At 43.0% G+C, this 16,295-nt stretch overlaps 1 protein-coding gene across 1 annotated transcript in view; it reads right to left on the reverse strand.

Annotated features, from left to right (window-relative positions):
* CCDC85A (coiled-coil domain containing 85A) overlaps positions 1-16,295 on the reverse strand; it is a 168,140-nt gene that overhangs the window by 73,405 nt on the left and 78,440 nt on the right. The window lies entirely within an intron of this gene.

Genomic DNA, 16,295 nt, shown 5'->3' on the forward strand with positions numbered 1-16,295 from the left:
GGCAATAAAAGGGGCGAAGGAGCAGGCGCTCAAAGCCCTTTGGGCTCATTCACAATGTCAGTGAGAGGGCCCAGTGAACACAGAGCCTGACCAGGACAGCAGACACCTTTTGCCATTTTATAATTGCTATCTGAAGATTAGTTTTTTATGAGAAAAACAAGAAAAGTTGCCCACAAAAGGAGAGTTAACAGTATGGCAGTAAAACTATCATAATGCCTAGTGGAGTTCTAAGTTTTAGCTGGAATTAAAGCTCAGCTGGATCTAAAGTCATTGCTTTTCCATCAGTTGGAAACTACAGGACTGTAGAAGGAAGCTGCCTGCTAATAGATAAACTGTTCACTTGTTCCAGCCCTGTGCAGACACCAATGGCTCCAGAATTTAATTAGTTATCAGCTCTGACAATGCTATTCAGGATGGAATAAAGACTGCAGAGTATTATCCACACTGAACTTCACTTATTTATTTGCACTGCAATAGCACATGAGGCCCCCAGCTGTGGAGTGGGATCCCTTGGAGTTGGGGCTGTAGAACCCCTAAAGGAGAGGACTGTCCTCAATATAGTCCATAAAAAGGACAGTGCACTCAGAATTTACAAGATACACCTTTAGACCTCTGGTTCCTGCAAAGGAAAGAGGCAGAACTAGTTAAATCTGAGTGTCCCATTTAACATGTCAACATTTCTCATTGCAAAGCTGCACTCACATTAAACTAAGGAAAGAACAAACCACAGCTTTATTGTCAGTTCAGCGAACAGTAATCAACTGAACATTTACTATCATGTCATGCAGTAAGACTTTGAAGTTCTTCTTCTGGTTTCAGGCCACTGAAAGATGCATCTACATATCAATGTATGCAGTGCCCCTCTCGGAAGGAAAGTACACAGTAATTGGAAAGGCAGCTCATGAGGTTATCGAATGAACAACAATCCCCACAGATCACCTTCCTCTGCAACTTTCATCTCCAGGAACACACTCGTTAGATTTTCTGCTGATTCCTCTCAGCGGGAGAAAGCCATTAAATATTTAATTAGGCTGTGTTCAATATATTAGGAAAGTGAACTACTCTATCTAGTGTTAACTTAACGTTACATGCTGTAACATTACAACACCAGGCTGCGATGGCATGCACATTATTGGAGATTTTGGTCTATTTGTTTACGAACAGGAACAGCAAAACAAAAAGGAACACCCAAATCAGGATTTCTATTCTAAGCATCCTCCTTTGAGCTATTATTACTTAATCAATTCCAGAGGAGATGCATGAACTCAGGAAACTGGGCATTAGAGTGAGGGGTTTTTTGCTTGTTTGAGTTTTTAAGTGGAGCAGGAATTAGAGAAAAGTAGAGGAAATCCTTGTGAGTAGAGACACAGGCAGGACAGGCCAGAGTGGACATTCTAAACTGAATGAAACAGAGGTAAAACAGAGAGAGGGCAACTTAGCAATTCCAATAAATAAGATTTAATCTAAGTAAAGCACAAACCATTCCTTGAGAATGGCCAGCAAAATCCTGCTGACCTCAGTCACTTCCCAGCAATTTGGGATGACACACGCCATAATGTTTGGAATACACAGGGAGAGGAAAGAGAATCTCATTGCTGTACATTTTTGTCACAGGAGAGATATGAAAAATGCCAAGGGCAAGTGGTTCTGAAAATCAACTGATAGGTAGCAGTTGAAACAATTGTTTCCAACAAGGACATATTAGACACCAAAAACCCCAACCCCAATCTTCAGAGGATGAGCATTTTCTCTGTTTGTAACATTAGATAAACAATGTGCACAAAGATCTTTGCATAGCAAGCTCTTGCAGCTTGAGCACCATGTGAAACCAAGGAGGATCTAACCCAGAAGTGAGATTCCCTAGGCTGACTCAGCCAATGTTCTTCAAGGCTAAAGAACAGATTGTAACTTTCTAATCTCTGTGGATAGGGACAATTGGGCTCAGTCCTGAAGGACTGGGGACATGATGCCACTACCTAAGACCCCAAAACTGACTAACAGAAAGTTATGATTACAAAAGGAAACAAACCACTAATTTTTAATAGGAATTCAGTGTTATGGAGGCAGACACCAGTTAGATATTTTAGAATTTGTCCCAAAACTCACTGTCTCAAAAACATGGCTTTCCATTATTTGCAAGGAGTCCTGGATTCATAACCTGCTCAATTACTTCTTACCACCCTTGGTCCTCATCTCTTTTTAAAAGTAGAATGACATTTAGAAAAAGAAAATGACAGAAAAAAAAATTAGAAGACGGAAATAGCTAACAAAAAAAATTAGGGAAAAAAATCACATTGCCTGCTTTTTTCTCTTGTCAACTAAAATCCTCACACAGTTGCAGTAATCCAAGTGGTACTTCCTTATGTTGCCAAAAATGCAAAGATGTTAAAGAGAATTTTGCAAGTCAGCCATATGTCAGAAAATTCCAGCTGATTGAACTTTGATAGATGCCTTTTAAAAAAAGAGCAAATGTGTTTGCATTATTTTTTCCTTTATAATGCCTTTTTTATTTTGGTGGGACATTTTTTAACAGTGGTTCTTATAACCATTAAAATCAAAACATTTGGAAAAAATGCAGAACACAGAGCCCTGTTGCAAACAGACACGGGAAGATGTGCAGCTAAGAAATTACTTTTAGAAATAAAGCAGGTTCTGGAACTAGACCATCTTCGGGTTTACACAAACCCAGAATATCCCTGATCTATCACAGGGGCGGGGGGAAGCAGTTTGGACCAAATTGAAAGAAAAACTTCACAGAGGTTTTCTTCCAAGAGGATCAGATGTTGATGCTTCCCTCAAAAGCAGCTACTTATAAATAAATAAATAAATAAGGCTGAATAGAAACAGTTCTTTTCCATACAACCTTCCAAAGCTCAGACAAGAACGAAGGACAAAGTCAGAGCGTTTCAACATGATTACAGATATAGAAAGAAAAGAGAACAAACTACAATCAGATCCTATTAAAGGAACTATTGCTTTAAAGACAACTCCCCTTCTTCAAAGGGTGACAGAAATGTGCTGGTCCCACAGGGAAATTAAAAATCTTCTCATCTTTGTGCTACAATCTTCTTGTTTCTCGTCTTCCAGGGACATAAATCACTGCTCAGCCCTGTGACACATCCCTCTGTAGCAATACTATCACCAGGCCAGGCTGAAGGTGTGCCAGCCCGGCCCTAAACAAGGAGCATTTTGGGGGAGAGGGAAGACATCCCCTGCAATGCTCATGTAGGACAAACCTAAGAAGGTTTCTGTATCAATCTGCATAAACAAGGCAGTATCCTGATCTGTATGGATGGGCACTGCAGCTGCTCACTTCGCCAGGATTCTGAGGACAGCCTCTGGTATGAAATCATCTTCGCCAAGTTTGTATCTCAATAATCCACTTAAAATGTACAAGAACTAATTAAACTTAGTGGATAATGAGAGTAACAATAGTCCATAGTAATTTCTAGCATTTTCTATCTTCAATGCACATTACAGGCATTAACTAATTAATGAATAACATGAATTAAAAAATCAATGTATGAGCACAGCATATGATTAGAATTAACATTTCAGTTACTCTCTTTATCTGACCACTACATTTACAAAACACTTCTCACTTCTTTGCATGTGTGTGTAATAATTAGAAAGGATTCTGTACAACTTATTACAAAGCAATTTTAGAATTTCAGAGCTGTCCTGTACACTCAGTGAGAACTCACATCTGCTGTCCTATTGTCCCTGAAATTCTGCCTTTTTAGCTATTTCCACAGATCCCTGTTACTGTAATCTCTTTTTCCATAAGCTTTGCTCATGCACAGGGCTACTGTGAAATGCCTGCAGCTACTGGAGTGCTCACACCCAGATGGAAAAGCTGCATTTGGGAAGTTCCAGGGACCAAATCCCATTGCTTCTTCCCACACGTCAAATACCCCCAGCAGATACCTGGGGAGTGCAGTCTTCACTGATGCACCTCAAGAATCACCTCTAGTGGTAAAAGCAGAGCAGTGCAGAGCTCTCCATGGGCCAACTGCTCTGGATCTGCTTCACAGGACATTTCTTTTAGCCAGGGCCTTCAGACTGCACCACAGCAGATTAAATTAAATGCAAGTGTATCTGTGCAGGGGCCAAACATGGAAGTCTCCCACTAGAAGGAATTGAGGCTTTCAGAAACACAAAACAAAGACACATTTTGGCAACTTGTCTTCCCTTGCTGCCAATTTAAACCTTACAGTTTAAAATTACTTCCTTTCAACATCTGTTGTTTTTGTGGCAAACAGATTGACCTTTGTGAGAAGGGAAAAGTTCCTTCTGGGTTTCTTTGCAGACCACTGGTCTGCAGGGATGTCAGTGTCTGGATAACTCACAGTTGTCAGATTTTTTTCCAACAGTTTTTGAGGGCTTTCAGGTACTAAAACCAACACAAACTAACAATCCCCAAAGCCGCGAGGACCCACACACACTAGTTACCACACACAGCCTGCAATAAACAGAAACCTCCCGTAGCTGACAGGGTGAATGTATTTGACTTGTCTCCAAAACACCAATTTGCAGCATTTTCCCTGCTGGTGCCTTCCTCCCACTGCCCTTTCCATCTGCAGAGGCTTGCAGTTTGTCTTCCTGCTGTTCCACGCACCTTTTTAATGAAAATTAATTCATGTTGCAGCATTTTCCCTGCTAGTTGTGTAGGCTGAACCTGCCTTTGCTCTGCTGTTCTCTGCCTTCCTTTATGGACCAGTGCAAACTGCCCAGCCAGAGTTTCCTGCAGGAATCTCTTTTTCTCATACATCCCCAAACAACTGCCGAGTGTTACATGTGTGGAGGGCCAAAAGCATTTCTCCAGCCTGACACAGTTACCTCTTTCAAATGACTTCTCTGCTCCTGTCTAGCTCTTCAGGTGGCTGTAGCAGTCTCTGAGCAGCTGGTTCCTGTTCCAATTCCCCCTCCCTTGGTGCTGGTTACGAGTCCCAGTCAATGCAATCAATAGCACACTTCTCATGTTTGCCTGATTACATAAATAAATATAGATCCAGTGCTTCCAGAGCACAGGTTGAGGTGACAAAGGGGAGCACAGCAGTGAAAGCCAACAGCAATCACTCAAACCCTGCTGAATAAAGTTCTTACGAATAATTCAATTATCAGCTTCCTTTTCCCATTTAAATTCATTAAATGCCCATAAACTTCTAACAGGAAAGGCCAGCACTGATTTTAATCTTGCTCATTACTTCTCCTGCTTCTGACTAATAGGGCTGCAAATATTCATTCTCGTGTTAATTATTTTTTTATAATGTTATTCTTCTTTAAAATGGAGTCTTCCTTTAATTTAGACAGAAGTTGGCTGGTGAGGTCTATATACTGAATTTTCCAGCTCATTGGATTTTACTTTCAGCCATGAAAAAAACTATGCAACAATGAAGACAAGTTTCAATCTGATCGCTTCATAAAAGAGTTTCTGGACACTGTGGATGGAAGAACTGTGCTAATAAAGCTTTCTGAATGCTGAATGGAAATTCTCATTGGAATTGTCATGAATGGGACAGTCCTAAACACTTACTAGTAACTGTGGGGAATATTTCACAATTTTACAATAGCATTAGTGAGGTAAACAGGTTGAAACTGGAAAAAAACCTCCAGTGTCATTACTGCCACACAAGCCAGAGCTGTGAAGCTGAAGCATTTGGTAGCCACAATGTAGGAATCAGATTCAGTGACAGAATTTTCTAAGCAAACAGAAGGTGGAAGGGTTCTAGGTACTCTGACATGGAGCTCACCCCAGGAATCCCCCTGAATCCATCTCTGTGTGCCACTATCACCCTGTGACCTCCAAAGAGGATAATGAGGGAAAGAAACACCCAATTTCTACAGCACAGGAAAATGGTTTTGGAAGAACAGCAATGAATCCCATCTCGGGAGGCTTGGGAGAGCTGGACAGGGATATTGCTCTGAGCCTAGGAGATTATTTTAGACAAGATCCAGGCACTGGCCCAGAGCACAAGGAAATTTCCATTGCTGTTGGTACTGTGCATCATTGGGATAAATAAAGGCTTTCCTAAGCTATCCCCTCCCCATTGCCTTTCAGAAGTACTGCAGTCACAAAAAACAGCACAAACTTGAAGACTGCAGGAAATGCAAAGTATTTCTCTTCTATAAAAATATTCTAAAGCAAAGAGGTATCATATGGAGCAATATTTCATAAGAAAATACAGCCTCATTGCTCTGCTTTTTGCTTTTCCATTTAGCACACCTACCCCACTTGCTCTCCCACCCACACACCCCCAGCATTATTAATGCTTATGAAAGGGCATAAAGTTTTCATAATAAAGAAGGTTTTTGTCCATTATCTAGAGAATAATGTGGTTCATTCAATATGCTCCCTTGAGGAAAAATAATGTCTTGGTCTGCTCTGACTAGATGCTCTTTCTTGAGATAATACAACCTGATTTTCGTCTGGATTTATAAGAGTACCAAACAGTTCTGCCTGGAGACACTGCTTTTCATTGAGGGGGTGTCAGGTGTGCTGCTTGTTATACATCATCATCCTATACTATGTGTTATGTGTAGAACAAGATGTATCTTTGATCCTAAAAGCTGATTCTGTGTTTTTTATCTCATTACTGAAAATGAGATTGCTAATGCTCAGTTTTTATACACAAAATCTACTTCAAGGATATGCTTTGTTGCCATTTATTGTTTGCTTCTGGAAAGTTCTTGATTAGCCAGAAATTTGGCGATGTCATTAAATCATACACTTGCAAAACAACCTAAATAAGCATTTGCTTATGCTAAGGTTAAGGCCAGGCTACAAATTTGAAAGTCAGTGGTAGAGCCAAGGATTTCAGCTGACAGTGCTTTAATATCTACAAGCTTAATATTATGGTAAAAAACAGCAGGAGCAGTCCAGGCAGGAATGTTTTGGCAGAAGGGAGAAACAGCTCTCAAGGCAGCCCAGTGCCCTCTAAATGCAAACCAAAGTTTGGATGTGCCGTGGCAGCGAGGTGACACTGGCACAGAACAGGGAAGCACTGGTACAGGTGTCACACTGTGAAACTGGTGGTCACCTTCAGCATCACCTAAAGCCTCCAAGCGGTTGATAAGGGTAGCCAGCCCTCAGTTATTCCACTTTATAGTGACCTGGACTAGAAGAAGTCAGGCAGGAGTAACTACTTGTTTCAAGGTTTGTCAGAGCCCTCAGCAAGTATCTAGCGGGGAGGGGACAGTCCCCTAAATATCACTCTCCCAGCTGAAATAACCAATTCTATAGCAGCCTCATCTGCCCATGAGAAGTACTGCATGGGAAGTAGGGAAACAGCAGTGGAGTGACTTCAGTCAGCTTAGTGAACTGCATGGATTTGTTATTTAGTGAACATCACTTGGGGATAAACAGACAAACAAACCAACCCTTGGACCTATTCATTGAAGTTTTCAAAAATAATTAATATGAGCACTAAAATTGCAGAAATTAGACATAAAGCATCAAATAAAACATAATAGTATTGAGGAGCTAAGAAAAGCCTCTCTGGCTTTTATAGAGATAAGTCAAATACAGCTTAAATAAACTTGCTCTGTACCTGTCTTTGTTAAGAAATGCTGATGCAGACTTTTCTTGCTCAGCTTTTGCAACCTATCCAGATGTGCCCACACGGAGCCAGTCACTCCAAGCGCTCCAGGGGCAAGCGTGGATCTGAGAGGATGGCTCAGCTCTCCGGGACCCTCTGGATGCACCCCCAGCACACAGCCCCCCGGACTGAGGGCTACCTGCTTCAGGCCAGCTGTGCCCACAGGGTACGTAAGGCAAATCCAGGCCTTTCTGGCCGTGTGTTCCCACCAGAGAGGGCTGGAGCAACGTGTGACTTCCACAAACCGGAGACCAAGGCTGTGAGCACCGGGAGGGAAGCCCTGTGTGGGAGTAACTGCTAATGGAGAACAGGGAGACACGGTCACAGACAGTGAGATATGACCGGCGTCTCCACTGAGGGGGAATCTCCCCAGAGCACAGAGGATGTTTCCTCTGGGGCTGAGAGCTTGGCTCTCCTTTGGAGAAACTTAAAAATATGGAGGGATTAATGTGGGTGACATGTAACACAGCACGTGGAGATCGCCCACAGTTCAAAATACCTGCAGCCTGCCCGGGCGGTTCCCTCCTCAACCAAATCCCCTCACGACTCATGCCCGCGTCCCACAGAAAGCGGCGGGGAAAACGGCGGGAAGGGCCACGGCAAGAAAGGCGGGAAGGGCACTGCGGCCGGCAGGTGGCGCCCGCACACAGGTGGTGCCTGAGCGCGCCGGCCGGAGCGGACATCGGCACGTATAAAATACACACACATTTTACACTTGCATAAATATGTGCATCAGCACTCCCCCGGCCGCCTGAGACTCCCTCCTGTTTGATCTCCACAGAAAAAAGGGGCTTCACTTCAGGCCGTGGCCCTTAACGGCCCTTCGGAGCATCCACGCCTCCGGGCCTGCACCTGCCTCCAGCCTCCTCTCCCGGCACTGGCAAAGAGGCAATGGCACCACAGAAAGCGAGTGCAGAGAAATGGCCTTTTGCCTCTCCCGAGAAAGGTCCACGCCTTTTGTGACTCACACAAAGAGCCACTTCCACGGGGGATTCCCAAGAATCTCCTGCCATTTTACAGGATTTCCCCTCACAGACCCCATTCTTGTGTACGGACATTGCACACAACATTTTGTACTGCTGGCCACTTTGAGGTTACCCACTGAAGGGATTCCTTAATGTACAAATCCAGGATTACAGTATTGTTTGATAGAGGAAGGAAGCTCAGGCATGGCTTACAGGCAGATGTAAATCAGACCAGAACAGGATTCCTGGTCCGAGTCTGTGCTTTAGCTACGCATCATTCCCTCAGCACCACCACGAGTCAATGCTATCACACTGTGTCAGACAGAAATCCCTGTGAACGTGAGCTCAGAAAGAGGAGGTGAATTGTCTCAGTGACAGTGAGCCATGGCTGAGGCAGGGAAAGTACAGAAATCCTGATCCTTGACTGCTGCTCTAACCATTGGGACCATCCCTGTGAAAACTGCCACCTGATCTTCCTGCCTCACTCTCTGCTCTTGCATACAAGTCAGGAAAATCTGTGCAAGTCAAATAAAATCCAAATAAAAACCAAAACCTGAGCAATTTGCTTTTACTGCGGTGTAGTGCACGTAAAGGTGACTATGCAGTAACTCATGGTTACAGCTCTCAAACTGTGATGAAATAAAACCAAGGGACATTTCCCACAAGGACCGCAGTCCATCCAGCTGCAGCTCATAAGGTTGAGAGCAGCTGATAAATAAGCACTAAGAAAGCCAGAATTTGAGTAATGTAGCCACCTCCAAAAGCATTTGTTCCTAGAAATGTGTCTGGGAAACCTCTTTCTCCCCCAGCGCATGGCCTTCCTCTCAGAAAGGTAGGAGGAAACTATGCCCCACCTTGAAGTACTGTATTTTACTAAAAACAGTAGCTGGATTTCTATGGGCTCGGACAATTCCCTCTCTTGAGTGATGCCATCTCACACTCTCGGCTCAGTGATCTGTGCCAGAGTTTGCTGGCAAAGGGACTTGACAGGCTTCTTCCTGCTTGTGGGGCTGAATGCATTCATTAGGCTTACAAGGGAGAACAAGCCCAAGTAAAGTCCACTCACATCACTGTGCCCTTCCTTAATTAAAATGTATGATCACCAAACAGCTGACACCCAAAACACTGCCCACACAAAGCAGGCACGGGTGAGCAGGTCCCTCAGTTAACAATGCTTTATCTTCTGTCCAAACTTCTCAGGCAAGGTATTTCGTTGGTGGGTTTGAGGTTTATTTTTTGGGAGGGGCATAAGAGGCTGCACCATGTGGAACTGGGTCACATAAGTTTCTGGATGTATTTCAGAAAACACTTGAAATACCAAAGCTTTTAATATAATTAGTGGAAAATATGTATATTTTTTAGTGACTTGATGACATTTTTCCAATCAAGGTTTTGCAAAATACCATACAAGCACTGACCATCTTTTCTGCTGTTTTCCATTTTGTAGCTGATGGCAACATTCATACAAATCTAAAAGATTTACACCTCAGAAAGAAATGTCAGCATCTAATTATGCAGGTTTATTTGCAGAATGGGAAAAAAAAATGTCAGTCCCGTGCTACACTTTTTAATTTTGCCAGACCTCAAGTAAGGAACATTTGCCACGGGTGTTTCAACACTGCTCTGTGTGCAGTGCTGCTCTGTGCTCTAAGTGTTCCAGAATATATGATCCAGGCTTTCTTCTATCAGCTAACTAATTGATTCTGAGAGAGAATCAGCTTTCCAAAGGTAAGGAAAAATTATTTATGCAATCATTTTTTGTCACAGCAAGCACAGCATTAAAGGAAATAAAAATTTTACTTGGAATATGATAAGAAAAAGCATTTCAGCAAGTAGGATTGAGCTGGCTCATGTTGCTTCTGAGAAGAAAAATATATGGGGTTTTTTTTAAAACTTTGTTCTATTACTTGTGATATAGAGGGTTTAGATTTAAGGTTATCTTTTTTATGTCCACTTTTATCACCAACCTTTCCAATGATCTTGTTCATTCTGGCTGCAGAAACTGGGGCGCATAATATTATGCCATTTGCAACCCATTACAGAATGTTGTTCCAATGACTTGCAATCGAGTGCAATATAAAGCTGTTTATAAGGCAGTTACTTGAGCACAGAGTTTAACATAACTAAAAGATATTGAAAAGAAAGGCTCTCAGAGCCATCGTATTTTTATTTGCTCATAAAACTATTTTGGAACTTTAATATTCAAGCGTAAATTTAAGCCAAATTAAAGCGCTGAAATGTTTACTGAGAGTCATATTTTAGGAACAAGTAACTTCAAAAGTATTAAGAAAACAAAAACTGGGATCTGAAGGCATACCTCTGCACAGGACAGCAAAACTCAAACAGGATGGTTTAGCTGGAAAACAGTGAGTTCACTCAAAGTGAGAAGTAATGAATAACCCTCTTATGAAGGTGCTTCACATGCACAAATCCCATCAAACACAAGAGGCTGAGAGACACGTCCAAGCCCCCTTTGAACATCAGGAAAAACTCTAAATCAAATGTACGTTTCCTTAAAAGGGGCAGGTCTTTGGGAGGTAAAAATAGTTGAGCTCTGCTAATTTAAGTCCAGGACTTGAACGTGTTTTGCAAATGGTCTGGGCTCAGCACTGCTCCTGGGAAGTCAAGGTGTTATTGTGTCCTTTTTATAGAGACACTGCCGGAAGCAAATTTTTGCTCTCGTATTTTGAAACATCAACTACGAGGCAAAAACAATTTTGAAGCACATCTGTCCTTAATGGAGTTTTAGGTCAGCTGCTGCTGCTGGAACACTGAAGCATTAGTCGGATTCAGCACAGGAATTTCTGTTTTCCCAAAACTGGGGGAGAGGGACTAAAGGCCATCACAAAGGCTGGGGAGCAAATTTGCTCTATCACACTGTAAGTGCTCTGTGGTTACTGACACCCCTGCACCAAAGGGAAAATCCTCTTGTCATGGACCCATGTATGAGCAACCAGAAGCAAGTGCAGAGGGGCCAGCACAGCACCTGATCCCAGATTATTCCAGGCAGAGGCTGGTTCTCTGAGCCACTGCCCTTCTGGAGCAGCCCTTTGGGGCAGGATCAGAGGCTCAGCTCTCTAGGAGGGGACAGCAATTCCCCCAAGGAGCTCTGTGGTGGCATTTGGCAGTTTCATTGCTTTCCACATCTTTTGCTGGTTTGCATTACTGCAAAAAGGCAGCATAAAGTGGAAAAAGCACATGTTTTCAGAGTTCTGACAGTTTATATAGTGTGCCATGCAAGACAGCCCAACTATTTTCCTTTTCTGAAAAAAAAGATTCCCCTGAGCAAGCCTTAATTCCCAGTTCCAAACTGACTGGCAATTAGGAGTAGATGAGCACTCCATGCTCCATCACAATACAGTTACAACTATTTAAAAGCCAATTAATTTCTTTCTAACTTTCCCATCAAGCTGTAAAGTTCCAGTTGGCAAGGATCTTTACTTTGATTTTGAATTCCTGCTTGGAAGATTAACTGAAAATGGATTTGGCTCGAACAGCTGCACCAAACATATTTTGTTTTATTTTGTTGCCATCTCAAATAACAATACTTAGCACTCTTCATCTTCAAAGCATTATACAAACATTGAGTCACATCCCCTCCCAACAATCTCGTGACATCACCTTCTGTGAATAAAATCATTCTCATTGCAAAGAGGTGGAGAAGCTGCAAGAGATCCACAATTTGTGCAGGGTCACAGGAAGAGCCCTTGGCTGAGGCAGATGGAGGAGCCAGGGCCTCACAGGCCCCTTCTGGTCCTCACCTCATTAACCTCCACTTCTGCAGAGGTGGGGGTTGCTTTGGGGTGGAGTTTTCTTCCCTTTTTTATTTTTTCAGCTCTGGTCATCCCAGGATAACAGCCATGGTAGCCAGTTGTGCACGTAGCAGCTTGCAGGGGCTTGTGCCTCTATCTGTCCTGCCACCTGAAGTCAAGCACGCACGGCTGGGTCCAGGGTAGGGAGTTCCCTTTTCCCTCACTGAATAAATGGTATTTTGGGCACAGTCCTATGCATGTGTGTCTCTGCCCTCGAGTCACTGGGGCCCGTGGATCTGGCTACATCCAGCAGGGAAGGAAGATGATCTTTCTCTTCAGCCACACACAAGTCTGACCAAGTCATGATCCCCGAAGAGTTCACTGCCTGGGGAGGGGAAGCAGTGCCAGGGCCAGCACCTCATCCCTGAGTGCTGTTTACTCAAGGCTCAAACACTGCACAAGTGGCTTATGGGCCTAAATTAGGAACCTCAGGTCGCTCTCAACTCGCTGGAGAAAGGTGCCTCCTTTCAGGGGGTAACTCAGAGACCATCATTTAGGCTCTGCTGACGACAGAGCACGCCTGTGCTCCTAAATTAGACATCTATATCAGTAGTTTGTGCAAAGCAAAGTCGTGTGAATACGCCCCTATAAATACATATTTTCTGCAGTGCCAACTCCCATGAAGTGAGTAAACGTCAGACATGTTGAGCACAGAGTTGTCAGGGCTTCCTTTTCTGAAGAAAACTGACAAAACCCCACGCTATTTTTGGTCCTTTGCACGTCTTGGTTTGTCTCCCTCCTTATTTGGCTTCTTCCTAAATATCTAAAGAGATTTTTCAGACTGAAAGATTGGATTATTCCCTACAAAACCACAACATTACCTAGAGAGCCCTTTCCAAAGCATTCCAAGGCACAAGCAAGGGAACTGCTCCTCCTGAGCCATGACAGGTATGTGGTGGCAAAATCTAGGTTTTGCTGAATTTATGCCTCTGTGAGGTCAAACACCCTTGTTTGTAGACTGGGAGGCACTGGGAAGAACTGGCATCAGAAGGCTGAATCATTCCCAGGCCACTACTCCTGCACAGCAGCTTTTAACAAATTATTTCACCGTCATCCTGCTATGAGGTACCCTCCATCTCAGCAAGCACTGCCGGGTGCTTCCTCTATTAAGTCCTAGTGCCAGTTTTTGAGTGCAAATTGCTCACAGAATTCCCAGAACCAGCTGAATTGTTACTGCCTCGAGTGCAGGAAATTCCAGACAATGAAGAGGGTCCTTCAACTAAGAAAGCTGGAGTCAGTAAACCTGAGTGCAGAAGGACTAATGAAATTGTCCAGAATCTCACTAGAGGTGAGGGCACCCTTGCCACTCTTCTCAGCAAAATCTTTTTCTGCTATCTCACACTAAAAGAAAACAACCACAAATAAACCCACAAGTGATATGCAGCTTTCCAAGTAGCAAGTCTGACTCCAGAGGTGAGTACTGTGGCAGCACTGACCTAGCTCGTGTCTTCTGCAGCACTTTCTGGCATTTTAAGTTCCCCACAAGGAGCTGTTATGGCCTTTCTATCACTGGGGTAGTAGGAACACATAAAGACACCAAGAGCACATAAAAAAACCACAAGGATAGAAAGAGAATGCAGGTGAAAGAATTTTTGATAATTTCTTTCTCTCCATAACAACTCCCAATTGATGGCTTTTGTTTTATTATGGATGTCCTTTGTTCCTTCTGAGACTGTATTAGCAACTGCACACCCAGGGACTGAAATGAACCCATTGTACTCACTACAATGTATCAAGTCTGTAAAATAATAATTTCCCCGTGTTTATCATCCATCTCTACACATTCTGGTTGCAGAATGGCAAAACACTGCACAATAATCTCTGCAATGGAAGAAACAAGAACAAAATCTCGTGCTGTTCCTCCTGGACATGCTTATGTGCAGTGAATTAAATGACACAGAAGGATGAGTTTAAAATTGATATTTCTCATTGTGTCATAATGCCACTGAAGTTTACAGGGTAACAACACTGGCAGCTGAATCAGGTTCCCACTGGCATTTGAACAAGTGACATGTAAGACCTTACATGAACCACTACAGAAGTTTCAGGCACTGTTTCATACCAGAACAGTGTTTTATACAAGCTTCACTTCACAGGAGCATCACTTTTTTCAGGTATGATGAAGTGATGAGCTGTGGAATGAAAAGGAAGAAAGGTAACCAGATACCAAAGGCCTGTATGTATTTATTACTTCAAAGTGAAAACGCAGTACAGACTGGAAGGGGGAAAGGTTCAGTAAAAGCAGTGTCAGCAGAGGAATTTAAAATTGTTCACATATTCCTTGGAAAGAATCCGTGGCACTTTCATCTGGTAAGAGTGGTGCTGTGTTAGAAGTTTTGTCATCTGCAAGAGCAAGAAAATAATTATCCAGCTAACTCTTGATTCTGAACCAGTTGACTTGTCCAAGAGCAAACGAATGAGAAGAACAGGAGAAAAAATATACCCTGACCAGTTCAGGGTTGAGAGGAAGTTTTGTGGACTGTAACAGTACAGATCCCCTCTCCTTAGAAAGAGCTGTTATTCCAAATAGCTCCTGAAAAGCACATTTATGAAAATTCCATTGCTAAAAAAATAAACAAGGAGGCAGAATGACTACCATAAATATAAAAATAAAGAGTAAAAATACACCTGTATGTAATATATACATAAATATAAATATAGTCAGAGAATGAAATGTTCTCAGTTAAGTCTGAGACACCATACAAAGCAAATGTGATGTTCTTGCCAACTATGAACAGAAAAAGCCCAGCAATTGTGGCCATTAAAGATTTATAGGAGATTCCTGTATAAAGCAAGAGGCAAAAACCCAGAAGTCACCAAAACCATTTCATTAGACAGGCCAACTTAATTAATTTGTTCAATTTGCTTCTCTTCCATGCAAGGGTGTAAATGCAGAGTGGGAAGCAGAAGGCTAGAGGTGATGGGAACAAAGCTCATTAGGAAGCAATAAAGAAGGAAGAGACACCAGAAAATGAATGTTAGCTCATTGGGAGAATTTTAAAAAATGCCATTTGTCTTCATGACACAGAGGCAGAGAGCTCAGCGGGCCCATGCATGGGATGGGTTTGCAGGGACCTCTGGCTCCTGCTGGCCTCTGACCTCAGTGTTCAATCAAGGCAACACTGAGCTGTACACGGGGCCACCTTGGAGTATCCGGTGAGTAGAGTCCTTAAAGATTACAAGCCAAACCCAGAGTCAAAGAGACACCTAATACACCTGACACAGGATTTCGGCAGACTGCAGATTACCAGTGCCAGTGCTGACAATTGAAAATCCAAGCTCATACACACCTTGGCCTCTGCCCAGCCTCACCTGACGCGTGACACAGAGCTCCTTCCTACTCCATGCCTGTGTGACATGCGTGGGTATTACTCTCTGAAGGAGCATTCCACATTTCCATGCTGGACTGGAGTTAAATGCTCTTGAACTGGGACCAATTAGCCAGGCAAAAATTTTACTTCTGCATAGAAACTCATATCCTATGAGCAGGGATTCAGGGGAAGGCCAGCTCGCCCTTAGGAAGGGGGATCCAGACATTGAGAGCCAGCAGTCTTCTGGAGGAATCTCCATGAGCCACATCCCATAAATAAGTCAGGCTCAATTATTTCATATCACAACAATATCTTGGCTTTAATGAGTGCAACTGCCAATACAGAGAGTTCCGCGTTATGAATCGCTATTTTCTCCTTCCCAGCACTTTCTAATTTCCTGCTAAGGAGGCAGCGGAATGGGGTCATTAATCTGAATTAGGAATTCCCTGACCTGCTCTGCACTTTATCTGCTAACACTTTCTGGCACAGCAGTTTCGGATGGGATTCTGTATGTGAGACAACAGGGGGAGGTGAGAAATGTAGGTCCTGATTTTAAATAACCTCAGGAGAGGTGTATTTTTACTTGCAAACTCTTAAACATAAAAGCAG

Source organism: Anomalospiza imberbis, chromosome 3, assembly GCF_031753505.1.
Source record: "Anomalospiza imberbis isolate Cuckoo-Finch-1a 21T00152 chromosome 3, ASM3175350v1, whole genome shotgun sequence".
In the NCBI taxonomy this organism is placed as follows: domain Eukaryota; kingdom Metazoa; phylum Chordata; class Aves; order Passeriformes; family Viduidae; genus Anomalospiza; species Anomalospiza imberbis.